Source organism: Macrobrachium nipponense, chromosome 23 (genome assembly GCF_015104395.2).
Source record: "Macrobrachium nipponense isolate FS-2020 chromosome 23, ASM1510439v2, whole genome shotgun sequence".
Taxonomy (NCBI): Eukaryota; Metazoa; Arthropoda; class Malacostraca; order Decapoda; family Palaemonidae; genus Macrobrachium; species Macrobrachium nipponense.
In genome coordinates this window covers 57,103,425-57,124,378 of record NC_061090.1, presented here as the reverse complement: position 1 = coordinate 57,124,378, position 20,954 = coordinate 57,103,425, and the positions used below count along the sequence as shown (strand labels likewise).

At 48.1% G+C, this 20,954-nt stretch overlaps 1 pseudogene; it reads left to right on the top strand.

Annotated features, from left to right (window-relative positions):
- LOC135201092 (brefeldin A-inhibited guanine nucleotide-exchange protein 1-like) overlaps positions 1 to 20,954 on the top strand; it is a 157,938-nt pseudogene that overhangs the window by 25,885 nt on the left and 111,099 nt on the right.

Sequence of the window (20,954 nt, the reverse complement as noted above, 5' to 3'; positions counted from 1 at the left end):
TCGTTTCACCTCCCTCGCTCTCACCTGTGCCAATTCCATTCCAGGCATACTCTCCGGGCTCAGACAAATTTCTGGCGCTAGCCGCAGAAGTGGAAGCGCTTGTTCTCAAAGAAGCGATAGAACAGATAGAAGGGGATTTTCCTCCAGGCTTTTACAATCGCCTTTTTGTAGTTCCCAAGTCATCAGGGGGCTGGAGGCCGGTTTTGGATGTGAGCGCCCTGAACTTGCATGTCCAGAAAACAAAATTTCATATGGAGACCACTCGGTCGGTTCTGGAGTCCATCAGACAGGGGGATTGGATGGTCTCTCTGGACATGCAAGACGCTTATTTTCACATTCCGATACATCGCGAATCTCGGAAGTACCTGAGGTTCATGTTCGAGGCAAGGTGTTTCAGTTTCGGGCGCTTTGCTTCGGACTAGCAACCGCTCCTCAAGTTTTCACCAGGGTTCTATCCCCGATAGGGAAGCTGGCTGCACATATTAGGAGTAAGAATAATCCCTCTATCTGGACGATTGGCTTCTCCGGTCGGAATCAGAGAGTCGGTGCATGAAGGACCTTGGAACAACTCTGGATCTTGCCAGAAGTTAGGAATTCTGGTCAACAAACAGAGTCCCAGTTGGTTCCATCTCGAGCATCCGTTTATTTGGGGATGATTCTGAATGCTCAAGTTTTCGGGCTTTTCTGTCCCGAAGAGGGTTCAAGGCTGTCTGGAGACAGTTCAGGAGTTCTTGGACAAAAAGGTAAGTTCTGCAATCAGTGGATGAGGCTCCTGGGCAAATTGACGTCAGTGGAGAAATTTGTGACGTTGGGAAGACTGCACATGAGACCTCTTGCAGTTTTTTCCTGAGAAGCCTCTTGGTGCGGAAGACACAACCAGACTCGATTACTTTCCTGTCACAGATCAAATAAAAAAAGAGGACCTAAGGTGGTGGCTCTCTCGAGCAAGGTTGGAAGAAGGGTTAGATTTACGACCCATCCTCCGAACCTACAGTTCTTTTCCGACGCATCGAACACAGGTTGAAGGGGAGCCCTACTGGGAAATCAACGGACTTCAGGAGCTGGTCGGAGCGAGAAGAAGTTCCACATAAATGTAAAGGAACTGTTAGCAATTTTCTTGGGGCTCAGGACAGTTTCGGACTTAGTAGAAGGTCGAGTAGTGGCAGTGCATTCCGACAACTCCACGGTCTCTCGTACGTGCGGAAACAGGGGGGGACTCAGTCTTTCTCTCTGTACGAAGTAGCCAAGGATCTCCTCCTGTGGTCAAACGAAGCGAAGGTTCAGCTAGTCCCGAGATTTGTTCCGGGAAAGATGAACGTCCTGGCGGACGAGTTAAGTCGTCAACAGCAAGTGTTACCTCTGGAGTGGACTTTGGACAACAAGATTTGTCAGAAACTTTGGCGCCTTTGGGGACGACCGTCAATAGACCTGTTCGCGACATCAAGGAACAACCGTCTTCCTCTCTTTTGTTCGCCAGTCCCAGATCCTCTAGCTTGGTCGGTGGACGCAATGCTGTTGGATGGTCTGGGTCTGGAAGCTTATGCATTCCCTCCGTTCGGTCTAATAAGAGAGCTGAACAAGTTCATGTCGCACAGCAATGTAACGCTAACGTTAATCGCTCCCTTTTGGCCCAGAAAGAGTGGTTCCCATTCCCGGACCTTCTCCAGTTGTTAGTAGACTTCCCCAGACTTCTTCCTCCAGAGAAAGTGGCTTCTCAACAACCTCACTTCAAGAGGTTTCCACCAAAACTTGTCCGCTCTAGCTCTGACAGGGTTCAGACTGTCCGGAATCTTGTCAGAGCGAAAGGATTTTCAAGAAGAGCTGCAGAAGCTATCGCTCGTTGTAGGAGAGAGTCTTCTAACAAACTCTATCAAGGGAAGTGGAGAATCTTCAGAGAGTGGTGTAGAAGTGTTAAAGTCTCTACTTCTGCGACCTCCTTTAACAGAAATAGCAGATTTTCTTCTATTTTCTTAGGAACTCTAAGAAACTGGCTCCTTCAACGATCAGAGGATATAGAGCCATGCTCTCTTCGGTTTTTCGACATCGAGGTTTGGATATTTCCTCCAATTCAGATCTGTCGGACCTCATTAGGTCTTTCGAAACCACTAAGCTCCCGCAAGATACAGTGGCTTGGAACTTAGATGTGGTGCTTAAGTTCCTCATGGGGCCACCGTTTGAGCCTTTGAAGTCGGCTTCACTCAGGAACTTGACTAAGAAGGCACTCTTTCTTATTGCACTAGCTTCTGCTAAGCGTGTCAGCGAATTGCACGCTATAGACAAAAGAGTCGTTTCTCTCAAGGCAATGCTGTATTTTCGGTATCTTTGACCTTTCTAGCCAAAAATGAGAATCCTTCTAATCCTTGGCCGAGGAGTTTTGTGTAAGGAACTTATCTGATTTGGTTGGACATGAGGAGGAGGAAAGGCTCTTATGTCCAGTCAGGGCTATTAAGCAGTATCTGTTTGCCACTAAGGGTATTAGAGGACAATCTTCTAAGCTCTGGACCTCGGTTCAAAATCCCTCTCGTCCTCTTTCTAAGAATGCTATATCGTTCTTTATTAGAGAGCTTATCAGGGAAGCTCACTCGCAGATCCGAGAACGACAATCTTTCCGTTCTGAGAGTTAAAGCTCACGAGGTTAGAGCAGTGGCAACTTCTTTAGCATTCAGAAAGAATTTATCTTTAGCTTCGATTCTTCAGAGCACGTTCTGGAGATCGAATTCGGTTTTGCGAGTCATTATCTCAAAGAGATAGAAACGGTTTCGAGAATTGTAAAACGTTAGGTCGGTGGCGGTTTCTGGCATGGTGTTGGGAGAAACGGCACAGGGGTCGTCACCTCTATGCTAACTTTTCACCTTGAATAGGTTGTCGAGTTCAAGGGAAGCTGGGGGTACTGAGTACCTGGATACTCACCAGTCTGTTAGGTCAGATTTTACAATGGTTGGGTATAGTGTTTTTAATCTGGTGTTGGTGACAAATGTTTTGTATGATTGAATTTCTGGTCTTAGCCCAGGGCAAGGGCAATCTTTGTTGTTACTATCCTCCGTCAGTCAGCCTTGACTCGCTTGAACTACGGAAGGATTCCACTCCTGTAGAGGCTAACTTTGGTCAAATTCCAATTCCTCTACATTAGTAAGAAGAGCACCGACCAGAGGCAGTAACAGTCTGCTGTAGCTCTCTTACAAGGTAAGGTACAACAGACACCTTGAGTGTTTTACTGGTATTGCAATAAATGTAACCATTTAAAAATACTAGTGGTCCACTGAATCCCACCTTCCCATAATTGTGTAATCAGCTCTATAATTGTTTCGGTAAGACACTACAATAAAAATGAAATTTTCATTATTAAAATGAAGTTTTATTGTATACTTACCGAACAATTATGATTATACCCACCCTCCTCCCCCTTAGGTGGACGGACGGGCAGAAAGAATTGGATTCACCTGGGCAGTTGTACCTGGTTCTCCCGCGAGTGGAGGGAGATGACGTCATCACCACCCAGTGTTGGCGACGCCGACGCGCTAAATTTGAATTTAGTATCCTGCCGCTCGTGAAATCACGGCTCTATAATTGTTCGGTAAGTATACAATAAAACTTCATTTTAATAATGAAAATTTCATATTTACGTAAAGTTACACAAATACTAAGTAATACAGTCTTCGCACAACACGATAATATGTACTGCAACGAAATCACTAACGAATTTACGTTACTAAACGAAATCGTTGGTGCGAACGAATGCCGATTGCGTACGGTAAAGTTTCGGGTGCGGAGTGGCCGAGCTAAGGGACGCCAGCGCGTACGTATAGAAGATGCATGATGGGAGGGATGCTGTCCAATCAGAGAGAAGGATCTCATGGCTTGGCTAGCATCAGGAACCAATGGGAGAGCAGGAGGATGGTGGCGAGTCTACTAGCACTAAGATGGCGGCGTGCGGCGCGAGTTTCAAAATTGTTATCGGGCGAATCTCGGACTTTCAGAAACCTTTCGTATCTTGAAAACTTTTCAGTATGTAGAGCAGTAAAATTTTTCGCATTGGCTTTCGTAACTTGGATTTTTCGTAAGTTGAGCCTTTCGTATCTCGAGGTACTACTGTAATGCTCTCATGCTTAAGAAAGCATGGCTTATTACAATACATGCTTAGTGAGAGAGGATGTAGTAGAGAATTCACTTTAAGACTACGGTATGGTCAAGTCTTTCGAGAAACGCACACAACCTTTTAGAATCTGATATTGCTCAAGAGAAGATGGATGAGTGGGATGGGAAACATTCTCTTTGTGGCAGAAATGGTTTCCCTGAATGGACTATAATACGTATATAAGAGTTTTTTCCTACTAAGAACGGAATTAACATGTGTAAGGATGTCGGGTACCATAAAGGCACAGATGTTCTGGCACATAACATAAAGAGAATTAGAAGAAAGCGCCAGCCTGGCGCGCCAACCTGGCGCAATGCGCCAGAAGCGCTAGCCTGCAGAAGCGCCAGCCTGGCGCAATGAGCCAAAAGCACCATCCAAGATATTTTCTCGTTTTAGCGAGTTATTAATCTAAGAGTCCAGTAGCCTCCTCAGACAGCACGCTAGGTAACGGCAAGATTCGTTCCTGATTTCGTTACCCATTTAATCACTTAGGCCAATTCCATGACTCTCTCATATCGCAAAGAGCATCGAGAATCTCTTTTTTCACTCCTGTTCGCGTTAACAAAGAGAACCTTTTTGGAAAAAGAGGTTCGATGCAAGATTTTGCATGTCCGTGAGAACCTTCTCGATCGACGATAATAACTGTTAACGTATGTCTAACATTTATTGCAAAGAGTTGTGAGAACCTGCGAAAAGTCTTCTTCATAGATCTCTTAGCAAGGTAGAAGACGAACAGGCTTCCTGTAGACTGCTTCCTTTTCCTCGAACCAAGAGAGGTAGCAATATACGCCATCTTTATTTTATAGAAAGGGGTGGGAATAAACTTTAGTCCTTTTTTCCCCTAAATATAAATTCTTTACAGAATTTAAGATAAAGGGCGTCAAAGAAAGAGAGGATAATACTTTATGCCTCATTTTGGCCTTAGAGAGGTTGGATTCACAGAGGTCACGTTCTTCTCACAGCATGTTTTGGAAGTCTTTTCCAAGACAGTCTGAATATTCTATCAGCATCTATTATAAATGGACCTTAACAACCTCTCCACTCTGAGTCTGTTTGCGTGCAGACTGACCAGAAGTGGACATGAATGAGAGGATTTTTCAAGGTGAATGACAATAGTCATGGCCAGGACTATAATTGCTGCAGATCGTGTTTTTTATGGAAGAGGAAACTGTCCTCTTCCGATACCTCTGTGAACCACATATAGGTTTTTTCTTCCTTTTCAGAGGGAAGAATCACCTTTGTATATATCTGCTATCAAAGAGCGCAGTAAAAGGCTATACTCTGTCTATACAAGGAGAATTAGAGATAGCAGAGGATTAAGATCTTCGGGATCTTATACGATACCTCAATACGACAAGAGTAGGATATCATGTACTTCGAATGGGATCTTTTTTGGCCTCAGATTCAGTGTTCCTACAAGATGGAACTGCTCCTCATCAAACTTTTTTGAGAAATTTTATGAGGGAATTCTTTGTTTCTCTTGGCCCTTAACTACCAAGAAGACAAGTGAATTTTTTGTGCATTGGAATCTCGCATCAGATTCAATGGAGACTCGGCAATGGGTTCTTGCCAGCATAGTATGTCTGGCAAAAGAACTAAAAACCCTCTATTCCTGACTCAACGATTTCAGATAGAAGTTTCGTTGCCCAGGCAGGGTACTTACATTTTCACCTACATAAGAAGAGATGGTTTAAACGTTTTGCCTACAAAGTCTTTGGGATGCGATGAGGGCTCGAAATGCTTCCCAGAAGGTATTCAGAGAGATACAATGAAGAGCTAGAAATCAGGAATCCTCCCAATTTCAGCTCGGAGTCTCCTTCGACTTCCAAGCCCCTTCCCTTCCTTCGGACAAGGTTAGGGAAGATTCTGCAACGAGGAACTTCATCAGCAAGTAAGAAGAGATCTCGTTAGCAATGGAAGGATTCAAGAAGGATCCTCCTCGGAGAAAGACACTTATCTCTCGTACTGTTAGATGTCCTATCGTCTAATGGATGTAGTTTACTACAATCACCTCCCCTTGCCGGAGAGGCCAGAAGCTCAAAGTGGAAGAATTTCTTCCACCCTTCTCCAATCTCCTGATAAACCATTGTGGAGATTCAGGACTTTCGGACAATGTAGCGCCAACCAGCGCCAAATGCCAAAACAGGCGTAAAAAAAAAAAGGCCAGAAGCAGACAGTTTCAAGGAGCACTGTCATTGTCTGATGAAGAGAAAGAGGGGGCCTCCAACCTAGCGCAGATGCGATAGAGGCAAACAAATCGGACAGATAAGAGTGTCCGATGTGGGCATCGCCAGACATCCTCGAGAGACTACCAAGCTCGAAGCTCCAGCAAGTGGAGAGGAGTCAGCCAGGCGCCAGGCGCCAAATAGTGCCAGTCTGGAGCCAGGCGCGAGGCGCCAGCCATGAGTCAGGCGAAAAGCGCCTTCCAGGAGCTAGGCGCCAACCAAGTGTCAGGCAGGCGCGAGGCTCCAGCCAGGCGCGAGGCGCCACCCAGGCGCTAGCCAGACTCTAGGCTTCATCCAGAAAAGATCCATTTCAAAGGAAGCCCTGGTCGTCTTTGAAATAAGTGTGATCGCTTAAGCACTTCATGAATAACTTGATGATTCCTTCAAACAGCTGAGAATTAAAAGCGCTTGAAGTGCGAGCTTTTATGAATTCTTGTTCGATACATAACAATATGTCGTGAAGGACATATTAGCTGTAACTTACGGGAGATGCAACTCTGTGTTGACTTCCCTTTGCACGAAGGAGGTCAAGTTGACCTACGAGAGATCCTTCTCCCTTGGTTTTACGTGTCTACGGATACGTTGCTGGGATAGGGAGCCGACACTGATCCTTAACTGAGTTAATTTTTATGTTAACATAGTGTTTTGTCTTTGGTTTGTTTGAAAGGAGTTTGGGGATAGCTCTTTTCAAACTAAGCACAAACCCTCGTGTTAGGATCAGGTGATCGGGATCGGTGTTGTGCTCCTTAATTATGCCCCTAGGCATAGGTGTATTGTCATGTAAGTGGATAAGACTCCATTGACAAATGACCATTAGATTCTGTCGAGTAAGTGGATAAGACCCCATTGACAGATTCTACAAAGACTCTTAGCAATAGGTCACATCCTCGCTGAGGCTCTTGAGACGAAGCAGACTACTAGCAATAGCTAGGAAGTCGACCCTTTCGTCTAAAACAAACCATAGGAAACCAAGGTTTTATTTATTTATTACCTACAACGTATGTTGTTTACCTGTCTAATCAGTAATTAGCTGTCTCTTACCTCGCCAAATGGTGCCAATCAGCTAAGTATATATCTGACAGGGAAGTTGAATGTATGAAATGATATTGTTATAGTACAATAAAGTTTCATACATACTTACCTGGCAGATATATACGATTGAATGGCCCACCCAGCCTCCCCTCAGGAGACAGGTGGAAGAGAAAATCTGGTTCTAGAAGGTAATGGTTCCTATTCCTGCCACCCAGCGGCGGGACGGTAGATCACCTGACCTACTTACCTGTAGCGTGTGCCGCGAAATTCGAATTTCTATCGGGGACAACGGAGTCTATAGCTAAGTATATATCTGCCAGGTAAGTATGTATGAAACTTTATTGTACAATAACAATATCATTTTCATGTTTGCTTACCAAGTAGTTACATGATCAAAGCCTGCCCTCCTCCCCTCACATGGATAATAGGCATAAACAACTGATTTTCAGACGGTGTTGGTTCCTCACTCCCCCGATAGTGGGCGGGGGGTATCACCTGACCAAAACAAACTAGCACTTCCGCGAATTTCAAAAATTCTAGCTGCTGACGGTTTTAGAAACTATAGTTATGTAACTACTTCGTAAGTATACATAAAATCTTATTTTATCATAGTCGTTTTTATCAGTAACAAGTTTTTGAAAGTGCAATTATTGTTTTAGCCATTGATTGGAGTGCAATGTTGATAAAAGTTCACAGCTCAGCTATTAAGTTGTTCCGGTACGGTATACAAACCTTTCAGTCCTTTTATAATAGGAAGGTAACTAGCGGCAGCTGGACGGTCGTAAGCTTCGAACAAGGGAGTTTGGTAGTTAACTGCTTGTCCGACAGTGCGCGCTGCGCGACTGGGAGGTGAAGAATCACTTTTGCTTTCGGCTTTGTGGTGTGAGGACGTGTTTGCCATCGCTCTCTGCCCGCTTCATCGTCGTATGCTTTGCTTTGTTGTGAATTTTTCAACTTGGTTTGTCAGTGTTTGAAAGTGAATTGTAAGTACGAACTGTCTTTTTCATCTTTTATTACATTGATTTTTTGGATCATCGGACATGGAACTATCCCTGCGCCCCCCCATCAACCGTGGATGTGCCCGGGGGTGGGGGGCCGCAAGTGTGGGGTCTTCCTCTCTTTCCGAAGATTGATCCTCAGTTGTGCTCGGTACCTTGGGCGGGAATGCTCTCGGCCCGAGCCTTGTATTTTTTGGGTGAAAGTGTGAAAGTGAAAATCGTAAGTGCAGTGCTCTTTTTCATTTGTCATTTATTTTCTTGCCCTTTGCGCTCGGTGCCGAGGGCGCGAATGCTCTCGGCCCGAGCCTTTTATTTTTGTGCGAAAGTGAAAGTGAAATTGTAAATGCAGTATTCTTTTTCATTTTCATGTATTATTATCATTATGGATCAAGGTTTCCGCTCATTCCTGGGAATTGATCCTCTTGCCCTATGCGCTCGGTGCTGAGGGCGCGAATGCTCTCGGGCCGAGCCGTGTAACATTGTTCTAATTGGTCGGAGGTGTAGTGGGTGTTGTGCGGGGGCAGGGGGAACGAAGGCCTGCCAAGGAGTCGTCGGAAAGCTCTCCCGCGACTCCCTTGGTAACCGATACTTCGTCTTCTTTCCTGCCCCCCCTGCTCAGCTCCCATGTATGGCACCTTCCCCTTCGGGGGGGGGTTTCGAGGTCCTTCTTCTTCGCCCGATCCGTCGAGCGTAGAGGAGGACGCTCGTTACCCGACGTGCATTTGTATTCGGGGTCTTCCGTTCGTTCGGGGTGGGGCTCGTCCCCCCCGTCCGAGGGGGAACCCCTCCTGTGTACCCGACTCTTGCTTCCGCAGGTGCTTCTGCTGTGGGGGATGATCTTGGACAGGTGTGGGCATCATTGGGACTGCAGGGCGTGCCGAGTGTCCAGGGGCTGCTCCATCATCTGGCGGGGTCTGGGACGGTCACCCATGGAGTGGTGACCACCACCACCACCATGATCTCTACTCCAGGGTACACCGCCCCTCCTCACCTTGTATATTCCCCCCACATGATGTCAGTGACTCCTACAGCCACCGTGCAGGGGCTGATTGCCGCCATACCGAGGAGGGGCGTGCTGCCGCCGCCCAGGTTACCGTGCTGCCTCCCCCAGACTTCCGCTGCCCAAGAGCTCGCCCCTGGACCTGCCGCAGGTACCCAGGATGTCGCTGGCTGCTGCCCCGTCTCCTGGCCTACCTGTGCTACCTGCCGTAACTGTCGCTGATGCTGTGCTGGCCGTTCCTGCTGTTCCCGTACCTGCCGATGTCATCCCAGTCCACGGTGTTGCTGCCCCAGACGCTGGTCTGTCCAGACAGGTGCAGCCGGGCCCTGTTGCTTCGGCAACAGCTGCCCGGCTCCATCCTGGATGGCTGACCTCACGTCTCCTGAGGAAGCTGACGAAGAAGAGGAGGAAGGTGTCGTCGTCGTCTTTGTCGTCTGCAGCCGCCTCTTTCCCTTCGACTTCCAAGGCAAACCCAGCCGTGGAAGAAGAAGGCTCCTTCGGGAACTTCTCAGGGCCCGTCCCACTCTGGTGGGGCTGGGGGTCCTTCCGCTGGTCCTCCTGCTCCTTCGGGAGTAGGGCCCGTCTCTCCTTCCGCAAGGAAGAAGAAGACGGGGACCAAAGGGGTACCGGCTAACACCGGTACTTCCTCGCCTGGTGCTAGAGGTTCTGCAGCTACACCAGGTTCCGTCTCGGCCTCTCGTCCGCGAGAGGTACCGAGTGTACGGTCACCCACGGGTGGCCGTGCAGCCAAGACCCAGACGCCAGAGCTAGCTCGACGCCAGGATCACGGCACGGAACGGAAGGCTGGCGAGAGCCACTCAGGTGACTCGCCAGGCCAGCGGCCGCTCTCTTAGCGACCAGCCGGTCACCCGGGTTGACGTGATGGTCCCAGACCGGCCACGGGCTGTGGCTGGGAAGAGGTCCCCCCAATCACCGGCGAGGTTGGCGCCAGTGGTTCGACGCGCCGTGAGGACAAGCACCGGTCTCACTGCAACAGTGGTCTCTGCAGGTCTCCTGACCGCCGCTCCCACAGGGACCGGACGGGTAGGGGGACCAGCAGCAGTTAATCTAACGCAAGAGATCGGGGCCGCTGTTCTCGGTCCAGCCACTCTCCCCAGGGGAGCGGTGCGACCAGGCCTGCAGCTCGATTGCCGCCATTGGCAATCGCCTGCAGCCCCCCCAAGCACACCGGTTCTGCCGGCGAGCGAGGGGGGAGCGTCAGGTCTTCCTCTCCTGTTCCTCCAACTTCCTCGAGTACACTGGGAAGGGCGAGATAACAAGGAGTGATCGTGAGGGGCGCGCCCCCCCACGATCCCGCCACGACGCCCTACGTGCCAGGCACGGTCCTCTGATCGACCAGGTCGTACGCGCAAGTGGCAGGAGGAGACCGGGAGAAGTCTGCCGCTGTTCCTCCCTCTGAAGGAGGGAGGTCTCGGGAATCGCTCTTGCTGGAGGGGCTTGATGGTCCTACTCCTCAAGATGCGGGCATTCCTGAGAGCCAGAGAAATTTTGCTGAGGTCATTGTGCTGATTCGTCAGCACAACAACCTCGGGGAATGATCGCCAGCCGCTGGTCCAGACCAGCAACTCAACATAAGACCGATGCTCCGTTCCTTGGTCTAGCTTTTCTCCAAGAAGCCGTTGGTCCAGACCTGCAGCTCGATCGCCACCGTCGGTTGGCGATCGCTTGCAGTCCTCCCAGCCTAATAGCATGCTAGTAGGACGGGTAGGAGCATCAGGTCTCCCTCACCTGTCCCTTCAACCTCCTTAGACTACACCGGGAGGAACGAGGCAAGCAGGAGTGACCGTGAAGGTGGGGGGCCTGGCAAGAACGTGACGGTCCGTCTGGACCACGCATTCAAGAGAACTGGGTGCGCACCCCCTTCGGTCCTCTTGAGAGGTTTCGGCCTCGACGAGGACTGAGACGAGTCGGAGGATGGTATTGGCTCTCTCCTGTCAGGTGCTCGATCAGCCCTACCCAGACGACGTTCACGGTGGCGGCAGACGCTTAACCTACAGTACGAGTTTGTAACCCTCCTCGGGAAAACGTTTTCTCCTGACGATACATTTTCCCAGACTGAGAGGCCATCGCCGCAAGGTGATGGCTGCCCGTCCCTCTCTCCTTACGGCTACGAGGGAAAGGGAAAGGATTCTGCAGAGAGTTCTATGTAGGATTCCACGTTGGGGACTGCGTTCCTGGGGGGGACCTTTGGGTCCTACCTGACGTAAGTCCCCGTCGTTGAGGAAAGATCTTGCCCCATCCTCGATTTCTACGGGAATCGGGAGGACCACCAACCGATGATCGTCTGATGAATTCGGTGGGGGTTTCGCCGAGCGCTTAAAATTCTGCGGAATTTCTAGCACTCTCAAGAGTGTTACGATCTGCAGACACTTGGGCGAAACCTCGGTCCAGAGTGGGCAAGATGAGAATCCCCGATAATTTTTACTACGATAATTGGGAATCTCGCCGAATGCTCAAATTCCTGGAATTTCTAGCGTTTGGAAGAAGCACTGCTGCTGAAGGAAGAATATCTCACAGTAAGCGATCAACCCTGAGATAGAGAAGAACGGACGAGAACATCCAGTTTGGCTTGAACTATCGTCTTCGGTATTCTGTTATCACCATTGAAGCTTTCCTTTGGAAAAGACTTCTCCTTCACTCTCTTGATTAGAGAACGAAGGGTGTGGGCTTCCAATCCTTATTCTCATTCCTCGAAGGGAAAAGAATTTATGATGGAGTTCGTTGTACAGGAACCTACAAATATACTACATATATTACCCTCGCGACATGATTCTGTTAATCGGTTGAATTGTCCGGGGTGTAGGCGCATTCCGTAGTTAATTCTACGGATTGTGACCGAGACGAATAGTATCCTAATTGAACTGCAACTCGGGACTACCTGCAACCTCCCAGGAGTTACCAGTTTCGATTTTAAAATACTTATGGTATTGTCACGACAACATCACCTCAGCTTTTGTATTTACCGAAATCCATTTCGTTTAGATATAATTGCTTGAGCGTATTTTTTTACGCTCGATGGTTCTAGCCGAACGCATTCCTTCTTGGAATGGATTACCTGGCAACTCAGGATGACGAGTGAGCGAGAGCTAACTGTGTATTGGACTGCCGACGGCAGCCCAGTACCAGCTGGCTCTCTGAGATGCACGGTCGGTTTATGTCTCTCTCCCCTACAACGATTGACTACCGAACCGTATCTCTGCCCGACAATCACAGACTTAGGTCTCTGATTGACGGGGATTCTCGCATACATGAATGACCATCTACTGCATTGCCTTGGAGCATTGTGAGAATTTTCAACAGAGATATCTCTTGGACTCTTTCATCTTTCTGTTTACCGCACGGTAACAGAAGTCTGTAGCCTAGTCTCCCGCTGCATCGCACCCCTGCGCTAATGCGGAATGATTCCTTCAGACATCTGAGTTTGTCTTCTAAAATATCTCATATTCGTAGGTGTGCAATTGTTCATTGTTCACCCCAAATTACAGATGTATACGGAAGACATCGCCTGCTCCCCGCCCTGCCAGCTCTACTTCCAAATGATCAGCCCATAAGAAGCAGTTCTTCAGGCAGTACTTCCCTGTGTTTTCTTTACTGAAAAACGCCCCGCTTTCATTGCAACTACGACTCCTCACCGGACAGCAATGAAATAGCGGTTTAGCGTTTTCAGTCCTTTGTAAACACAGGTTCAGAATCTTGAGAATCCTTCTCTCGATTCGGCTGTAAAGACGTAGGTTCCATTCACCCTCCACCTTCGTCTTCAACGGCACATAGTGTTGTTTCTCCTTAGCTGAGATTCAACTACTATGAGAATGTCTTGCCATCAGGGACCTCGGTCTCTAGAAGGCAATTGACTTTCACCAGTTGGGCACATGCCTTAAGAGAATCATCACCTCGCCGTCCGGCATCGGTGGCAAACAAATAGACGATTTGTATGGTCTCTCGGCATAACCCTTTAAAGGCGAAGGTCACGTGACCTGCTCGGATGCTTGGACAACTTGCCTCACACTACGAATTCAGTCAGTCGGCAGCTGTCAGAGCGCCCGAGTCAGTTACGAACTACGCTGTGGACTTAGTTCAGTTGTTACAGAGCAATCATTACTTCGTCCTAATAGCTTGTCCCAGTACCCATACCATCGACACCCACCATGGAGTGTCGGTGTCCTATCCACTACGGAGAAGGAGTGACTTCGCTGCAATGGGATATGAGAATGTGAGACACTGCTGCAGACGGATAGACCAATATGGGTACTGGACATCACCGAAGTCGAGAAGAGGGATAGGTCATAGCGACTATTCCCTTCTTTTCCTCTGAGTGAACTGCATGACTTTTCCTGTGAAGTCAAGTATCCAGGGGATGGGGATCTGTGACGCTCGATTTCGTACCGAACTTCGTAGCGAAGACTCAAAAGCCTTCGGTCCCTGCCGATTGGTTTGAGTCCTTCACAATAGGTTTGAGTCCTTCACAATCCCCTCCCTAATGGACTTCACCGCCTTCGATGCGAAGGAGATGCTGCTTTGTCCTGTGAGAGCGCGACGGCGCTATCTGAAGAGAACTCGACACCTCAGGTCTGAGTGTTGACGCCTCTTCGTTAGCACTGGGATGACCAAGAAAGAAATATACAGGAACACACTTTCTTTCTGGCTGTGTGAGGTGATCAGGAGGGCGTATGAAGCTGATGGTAACGACGACATCCGTACCCTTCGTCTGAGAGCCCACGAAGTCAGAGATATTGGTTCTTCCCTAGTGTTCCGCAAGAACTTCTCTGTGGCGCAGGTACTGAAGGCAGGGGTCTGGTCCAACCAGACCACATGCACCTCCTCCTACCTTCAGGATATAGCCCACAGCTCCTTGGACACTTGTTCCTTAGGACCCGTGGTCACATTGTGTAGCTAACCCAGACCCTAGCAGGCTGAACAGCATCGATTCCTGGTGTGACTGTAGAATGGATGAATGAATGAGAGAGTGACTGGCCCCTCTTTCCCATCTTTTTCTCCCCTCTACCTGTGGGCAGAGGGACACGGTCGTCACCCTGCTGGAAAGGATGAGATGCAGGTAAGCTACTCGACCGAGCCCCATCCTATCCCTTTCACTAGGGATAGGAGTGAATATCCACCACTTCCCCCAACAAGGGGGGGGAAGTGAAAGCCAACAAGAGACAGACCCATAACTTTATGTTGCCTCTTGCAAACAGGAACAAGTTCTTGCTTGCTAGTTTCAAGAGATACGCTTGCCCCTCTCTTATTACTTGGGTCCAGAGGTCTGACCATTGATCCTGCGGTGCACACCCCGATCAATTGAACAGAGGGTAGGATACCCTCCCTCGCTCAAACGACCAGGGAGGCAATCCAAGGTTGGGCGAACACCAGACTGTTCACAAAAGACTCAGATTCCTCCCACCAAGAAGTGAGTCTTCCTATTGTAAAAGGACCGAAAGGTTTGTATACCGTACCGGAACAATGACAATTTGTCCAAAATTGCATTTTTCCTAACTATACAAACCTGAGGTCCTTTTACATATAGTCCCACCTCATGCCACCCCTCACTCTGCGTTTTTTGCCTGGGCCTAAAGCAAAAGTGATTCTTCACCTCCCAGTCGCGCGGCGCATGCACTGTCAGACAAGCAGTTAACTACCGAACTCCCTTGTTCGAAGCTTACGACCGTCCAGCTGCCGCTAGTTACCTTCCTATTGTAAAAGGACCTCAGGTTTGTTTAGTTAGGAAAAATGCAATTTTGGACAAATTATCATTTTGAAGTTAAAGAGTTAACTTACGCTCAAAAGATTTTTCAATTGAAATTTGTACGACACACCGAGGTAGTCACATGAGAAAATTAGAAATTAGTTTGAAATTAATTATGCTTTCAGTGCATCATATAGCTGTATTTTAATCTATTTTAAACTTAGACTGAGCAAGTGGTAGAAGATGCAAGCAGGGTTCACAGTTCAAGCAATGCGTCTTCGAATAGTGCAGCAAGCCAAATAAATCAAGTAAATCAGGAGATTCCTCCTCAGGAAAATGGCCAACACACTTCAGATCCACCCATACCTGTAGAAGTTCCGACAGGTTCAACAGAAGAAGAGCGAGCGGTGAGTTTGAAGAAGTTCAGGTTACATGCATAAGCTATGTTTGTAGTTCCCCTTACAGTATTTTTGTTAATACCTGTAAGCAGTTGTTTAATATTCTCTCTCTCTCTCTCTCTCTCTCTCTCTCTCTCTCTCTCTCTCTCTCTCTCTCTCTCTCTCTCTCTCTCTCTCTCTCTCTCTCTCTCATATTTTTGAGTCTCCACATGGAAAAGTGAAACACTACTGTATTTTTGAAAATCCACTTGTACCTCCATGTCAATGCACATTATACATAATCTAGTAGTACTGTAATTGTGGAAAACATGCACATTATACATAGTCTGTCTATTATTGTAGACATGAAAAAATATGTGGAACTACTTTGTCTCTTTTTTCTTCTCCTCAAAGAGTCAATTGTGTAATTATGGAGTAGTATTAATTTCGTTGGTAATAACAAAGAAATGTTGCCAGTTTTTGAATTTAGAATATCATTCATAATGTTCTTAAATAGTTTAATATGACCTTGAATTAAAATACAAAACGTTATTTCCTTCAGGTGTCTTGTAATGGCATCAGCGACACCACAGATACAAAGTCAGAAAATCCTATACCAAATGGCACGGTTGTTAATTTAGATCCTTCGCCACCATCAAAACCTCAACTCAGTTCTCACGAAATTGCTACAGAACTTGTTGAAGATATAGTCAGCAAGGCTGTCAAAGGTAGGTTTGAAGTCAGTACTGTAAAGTAGTTTTGATTTGTGCAGTCATTATGGTTAGAAGGTCTTAAAAATCTTGTCTTTATCATTCCAAAGAAGGTTTAACCATCTTTTTTGAAGACATTAAGACAATGAATGGTCTTCAGTTGCAGGAACAGACAACAGTTGATTAAAATGCTACGTAACCTTCATACTGTTAGAAATAAAATCAATATTTTTTGTATGCCATCATATAGTAATTTAGAAGCATGTGAGAAATACAGTACAGTATATTGTCAGCTTTAATTTCTATTAATGTTCTTCAGTGGTACTGCTTATGATGACATTAACAGTGTCCAATGGGCCATGCTAGCCATTTGAAAAGCTGTTCTTATCTTCATTGCAGTAGTGTCAAACGAAGCTGTAGTCATAGAAAATGGATGTTCTGAAAGTGTTGCTGAAGTGAATGGGACAGATGCTCACAATTCTGTTGTTACGGAAAACTCTGTTCTCGATATACCGGAGAATTCATCCCCAGTGCCTGATGTTTCGGTGGCAGAGGACAGTGTTGTTTCGACGCCGAGTGCCCTGCAAGAGGATACTGGCCATGATGATAATCCTCAGCCTGCTGTAGATCGTCGTAGTGATTCTGTAGCATCAAATCTACCTCTTACGCCGACTTCCATAACGAGAGTTCCCTCACAGGTTTGTTTTGCTTCCTGTATTTCGGTTTAAGCCCGAAGTGAACATTTATTATCTTAGAATCTTATAATAATAAAGCTTTCAGTATCAGATTCATCACCGAAACTCAACATACCTGCCAGCAGTAAAACTTGGGTGTAAAGATACTTACTTAAATTAGTCAGTTAAAATGACCAGAGTATGTGCTAATTTTTATAGTGGAAGCAAGTCAGGATGTTTTGCATATTTCTCTCATCTCCATTATGATGTCAGTTTGTCTCCGGCATTCTGTGTGATTACCAGTTTTTTTTCTTATCAACTGTTCACATGTAGAAATGATAAATGCCATTAAGGTTCAAAATGATTTAGCAGACAGGTATCACGCCTGTACTTTTATATGGTGGAGAAACTTACTATGAGATTCAGGGTCTCTGTAACACGGTTTTTTGGACTTTGCTCCTTGTCAAAGCATCGGATGTAGCTGAAAGTTGACATATGTATATTTTACAACCACACACAAATATTGTCAGCATTATCAATAACCTAAACCCGATAGTTTTGATTTTTATAGAGTAAAAATGAACTAGCTGACGCCATGGCCAATGGTTACGAGCCAAGAGTCGAAAAACATTCATTACGTAAGCAAGGTAAACAAACACCTTTTGACTAAATGTTGCCCCGCCCATCCACCAGACAGAAATGCCATCGGCTCTGAAACCCAAAGACTTTATGAATGGCGGAACGATACATAGATGTGGGTGGGGTATCAGTGCTAGCGTAGTAATACTACTGTAGCAGTAGTGCCGCAACAGTATAGCAGTAATATACATGAATTAAATGTTTAGACCAACTGCTGGGATCCTTGAGGATCATTTAGCACTTCTTACAACTACTCGAGAAATTAGTTTTTATAGCTAGAAGTTAAATTTTCTAATCCAACAATGCCCATGGTAGCCTTCAGTGTTATCCTGAATTATAACAAGGCGAAAGTGGGTGGAGCCTCATGAAGTCACCATTCTGACGATAATTATTGGTGAAGGTTTAAAGCCAATATACGGTACCGGCTATTTTTTTCAGTAAATAGGTAGATAGCCAATAAATAAAAATTGCTTGACATTGGATATAGCAGTTATCAAATCAAGCTTGTCTACTATGTTTTTGGTAATTACCAACTATTCCCTACATCTTGTCAATCTGATTGTGACCTATAAAGTAGACTGTAATTTCTTTGGAAACTTATTTTGGGAGTTAGACTAATAATCGAAGTTTGTTCCGACACGTAATACAAACCATCGGTCCTTTAACAATAGGAAGGAAGGAAGTAGCTAGCGGCAGCTGGAACGGTCGTAAGCTTCGAACAAGGGGAGAACGGTAGTTAACTGCTTGTCCGACAGTCGCGCGCCGCGCGACTGGGAGGTAAACAAATCACTTTTTGCTTTCGGCCGCGGGTGTGAAGGACGTGTTCGTCATCGCTCTCTGCCCGCTTCATCGTCGTATGCTTTGTTTATATTGTGTTTTCTACTAATGGTTTGTTTGACTTGAAAATGAACTGTAAGTACACTGTTTTCATTTTCATTACTTAATTATGAACCAACATGGAGTTATCGCCGTAGATGCGGCGATTTCCTCTCTTTTCATGAATTGAATCCTTGAATTATGTCTCGGTGCCGAGGGCGGGCGCGCTCGCACCGAGTCATGTATTTTGGGCGAAAGTGTGTAATTGAAAAATGTAAGTACTTTTTTCATTATATTTTTGCCCTGTGCGTTCGTTACCGAGAGCGTGATTGCGCTCGGCACGAGCCTTTTATTTTGTATGATAAAATGCAATGAAAGTGGATTCGCAATGCAGTATTCTTTTCATTTTCATTTATTTATTTGCATAAATTTAATTTGGATCAATTTTCACTCTTACCCGGGAATTGATCCTTACGATTATTTTCTGTGAAAGTGAAATCGCAAGTGCAGTATTCTGTTTCATTTTCATATATTTTTATGATAGCATCATATTATTTGGATCAAGTTTCCGTTCTTACCCGGGAATTGATCTTTTCCCCTTTAAGTTCTATGAAGTGAATCGCAAGGGCAGTATTCTGTTTCATTTTCATATTACTTTTCACTGCTGTGCGGGGTAGGGGAAGCGAAGGTCTGCCAGGAAGTCGTCGGAAAGCTCTCCCGCGACTCCCTTGGTATCCGATTCTTCGTCTTCCTTCCTGCCCCCCGCTCAACTTCTTCGTTGTATTTTGTATTTGGGGTCTTCCTTGCGTTCAGGGTGGGGCATGTCTTCCCCCCGTGCGTGAGGGAACCCCTCTTACTAATCTATCTATGCTACCGCAGGTGCTACATCCGTGGGAGACGACCTTGGACAGGTATGGACCACCGCGGCGGCAGGGCGTGCCTAGCATCCACGGGCTGCTGCAGCGTCTAGCGAGGTCTGGGGCGGTCTCCACTACTACCACGGCCGTTATGTGCTGCTTATGCTGCTCCCCCCCCCTCCTGGTCTACACTCCCCATGCTGTGTCGGTGACGCCGTCTGCCGCTACTAGGGCCGCCGCCGTACTGAGGGCGGGTTCCGCCGCCGTACTGAGGGCGGGTTGCCGCCGCCGCCTGTTTTCTTCGTGTTGCCTGCCCCAGACTTCCACTGTTCCAGCAGCTCGCCCCTGGACCGGCCGCCAGTACCCAGGTTCCGCTGGCTGCCGATGATTCTACGAGGCGATCGCTGGGCCTGCCGTACCTGCCGCTGATGTGATTTCCCTTCGCTGTTCCCGCTTGGCTGTCCCTTCTGGGTCTACCGCTGCCGCTGTTCCTGCCGCTCCTGAGCTGGTTGCTGTTCCTGTCGCTCCTGGTTCCTGAGCCTGTCCATGCTGGTCCTGCCCACGGTGTGTCTTCCCCAGTCCCAGGTCCTTCCGGACAGGTGCAGTCGGGCCGTGTTGCTTCGGCAATAGCCCCGGCTCCGGCCTGGATGGAGGACCTGACGACTGTCCTGCGTGAGCTGACGAGGAGAGGAAGAAGAGGAAGCTGTCATCTTCGTCTTCATCGTCTGCTGCTGCCTCTTCCCCTTCGACTTCTAAGGCCCATAAGCCGAAGAAGAAGAAGGCTGCCTTCCCCCCTAAGAAGTCTCCTTCGGGAACTTCTAAGGGCCCGTCCCACCCCGGTGGGACGGGGGGTCCTTCTGCTGGTCCTCCTGCTCCTTCGGGAGCGGGGCCCGTCTCCCCTTACGTAAGGAAGAGATAGACGGGGACCAGAGGAGTATCGGTTAGCTCTGGTACTTCCTCGCCTGGTGCTAGCGGCGATGCCGCTACGCCAGGTTCCGGCTCGGTCTCTCGTTCGCGAGAGATCCCGAGTGTACGTTCTCCCTCGGGAGACCGTGCAGCCAAGTTTCGGCGCCAGAGTTCGCTCGGCGCCAAGACGCGGCACGGAGCAGAAGGCTGGTGAGAGCCGCTCAGGTGACTCTCGCCAGGCAGCGGCCTGCTCTGCAGCGACCAGCTGGTAAACCCGGGTTTTGGGTTTTCCCCCCTAAGAAGGCTCCTTCGGGACCTTCTAAGGGCCCGTCTCGCTCCGGCGATTCGAGCTCTTCTGCTGGTCCTCCTGCTCCCTCGGGAACAGGGCCCGTCTCTTCTTCTACCAAGGAGAAGAAGACGGGGACCAGAGGAGTACCAGCTTCGGCTGGCACTTCCTCGCCTGGTTCTAGCGGTTCTGCCGCTAAACCAGGATCCGCCTCGGCTTCTCGTTAGCGAGAAGTACCGAGTGGACGGTCTCCCGCGGGAGACCGTCCAGCCAAAGTCATGACGCCCGAGCTTGCTCGCCGTCAAGACCGAAGCGCGGAGCAGAAGACTGGCGAGAGTCGTGCAGACGACTCTCGCCAGGCCAGTGGACGCTCTCGCAGCGACCAGCTGGCTGCTCGGGTTGACGTGACGGTCGCTGACCAGCCACGGGTTGAGGCGAGGAAGGGGTCCCCTGCGGCCGTCGGTACCAGCCACGGCTGGTACCAGCGGCTCGACGCGCCGAGAGGACGCTCGCCGGTCTCACCGCGACAGCGAGCCTAGCAGGTCACCTGACGCCGCTCCATCGGGACCTCCGGGCGGAGACGGTAACCAGCAACAGC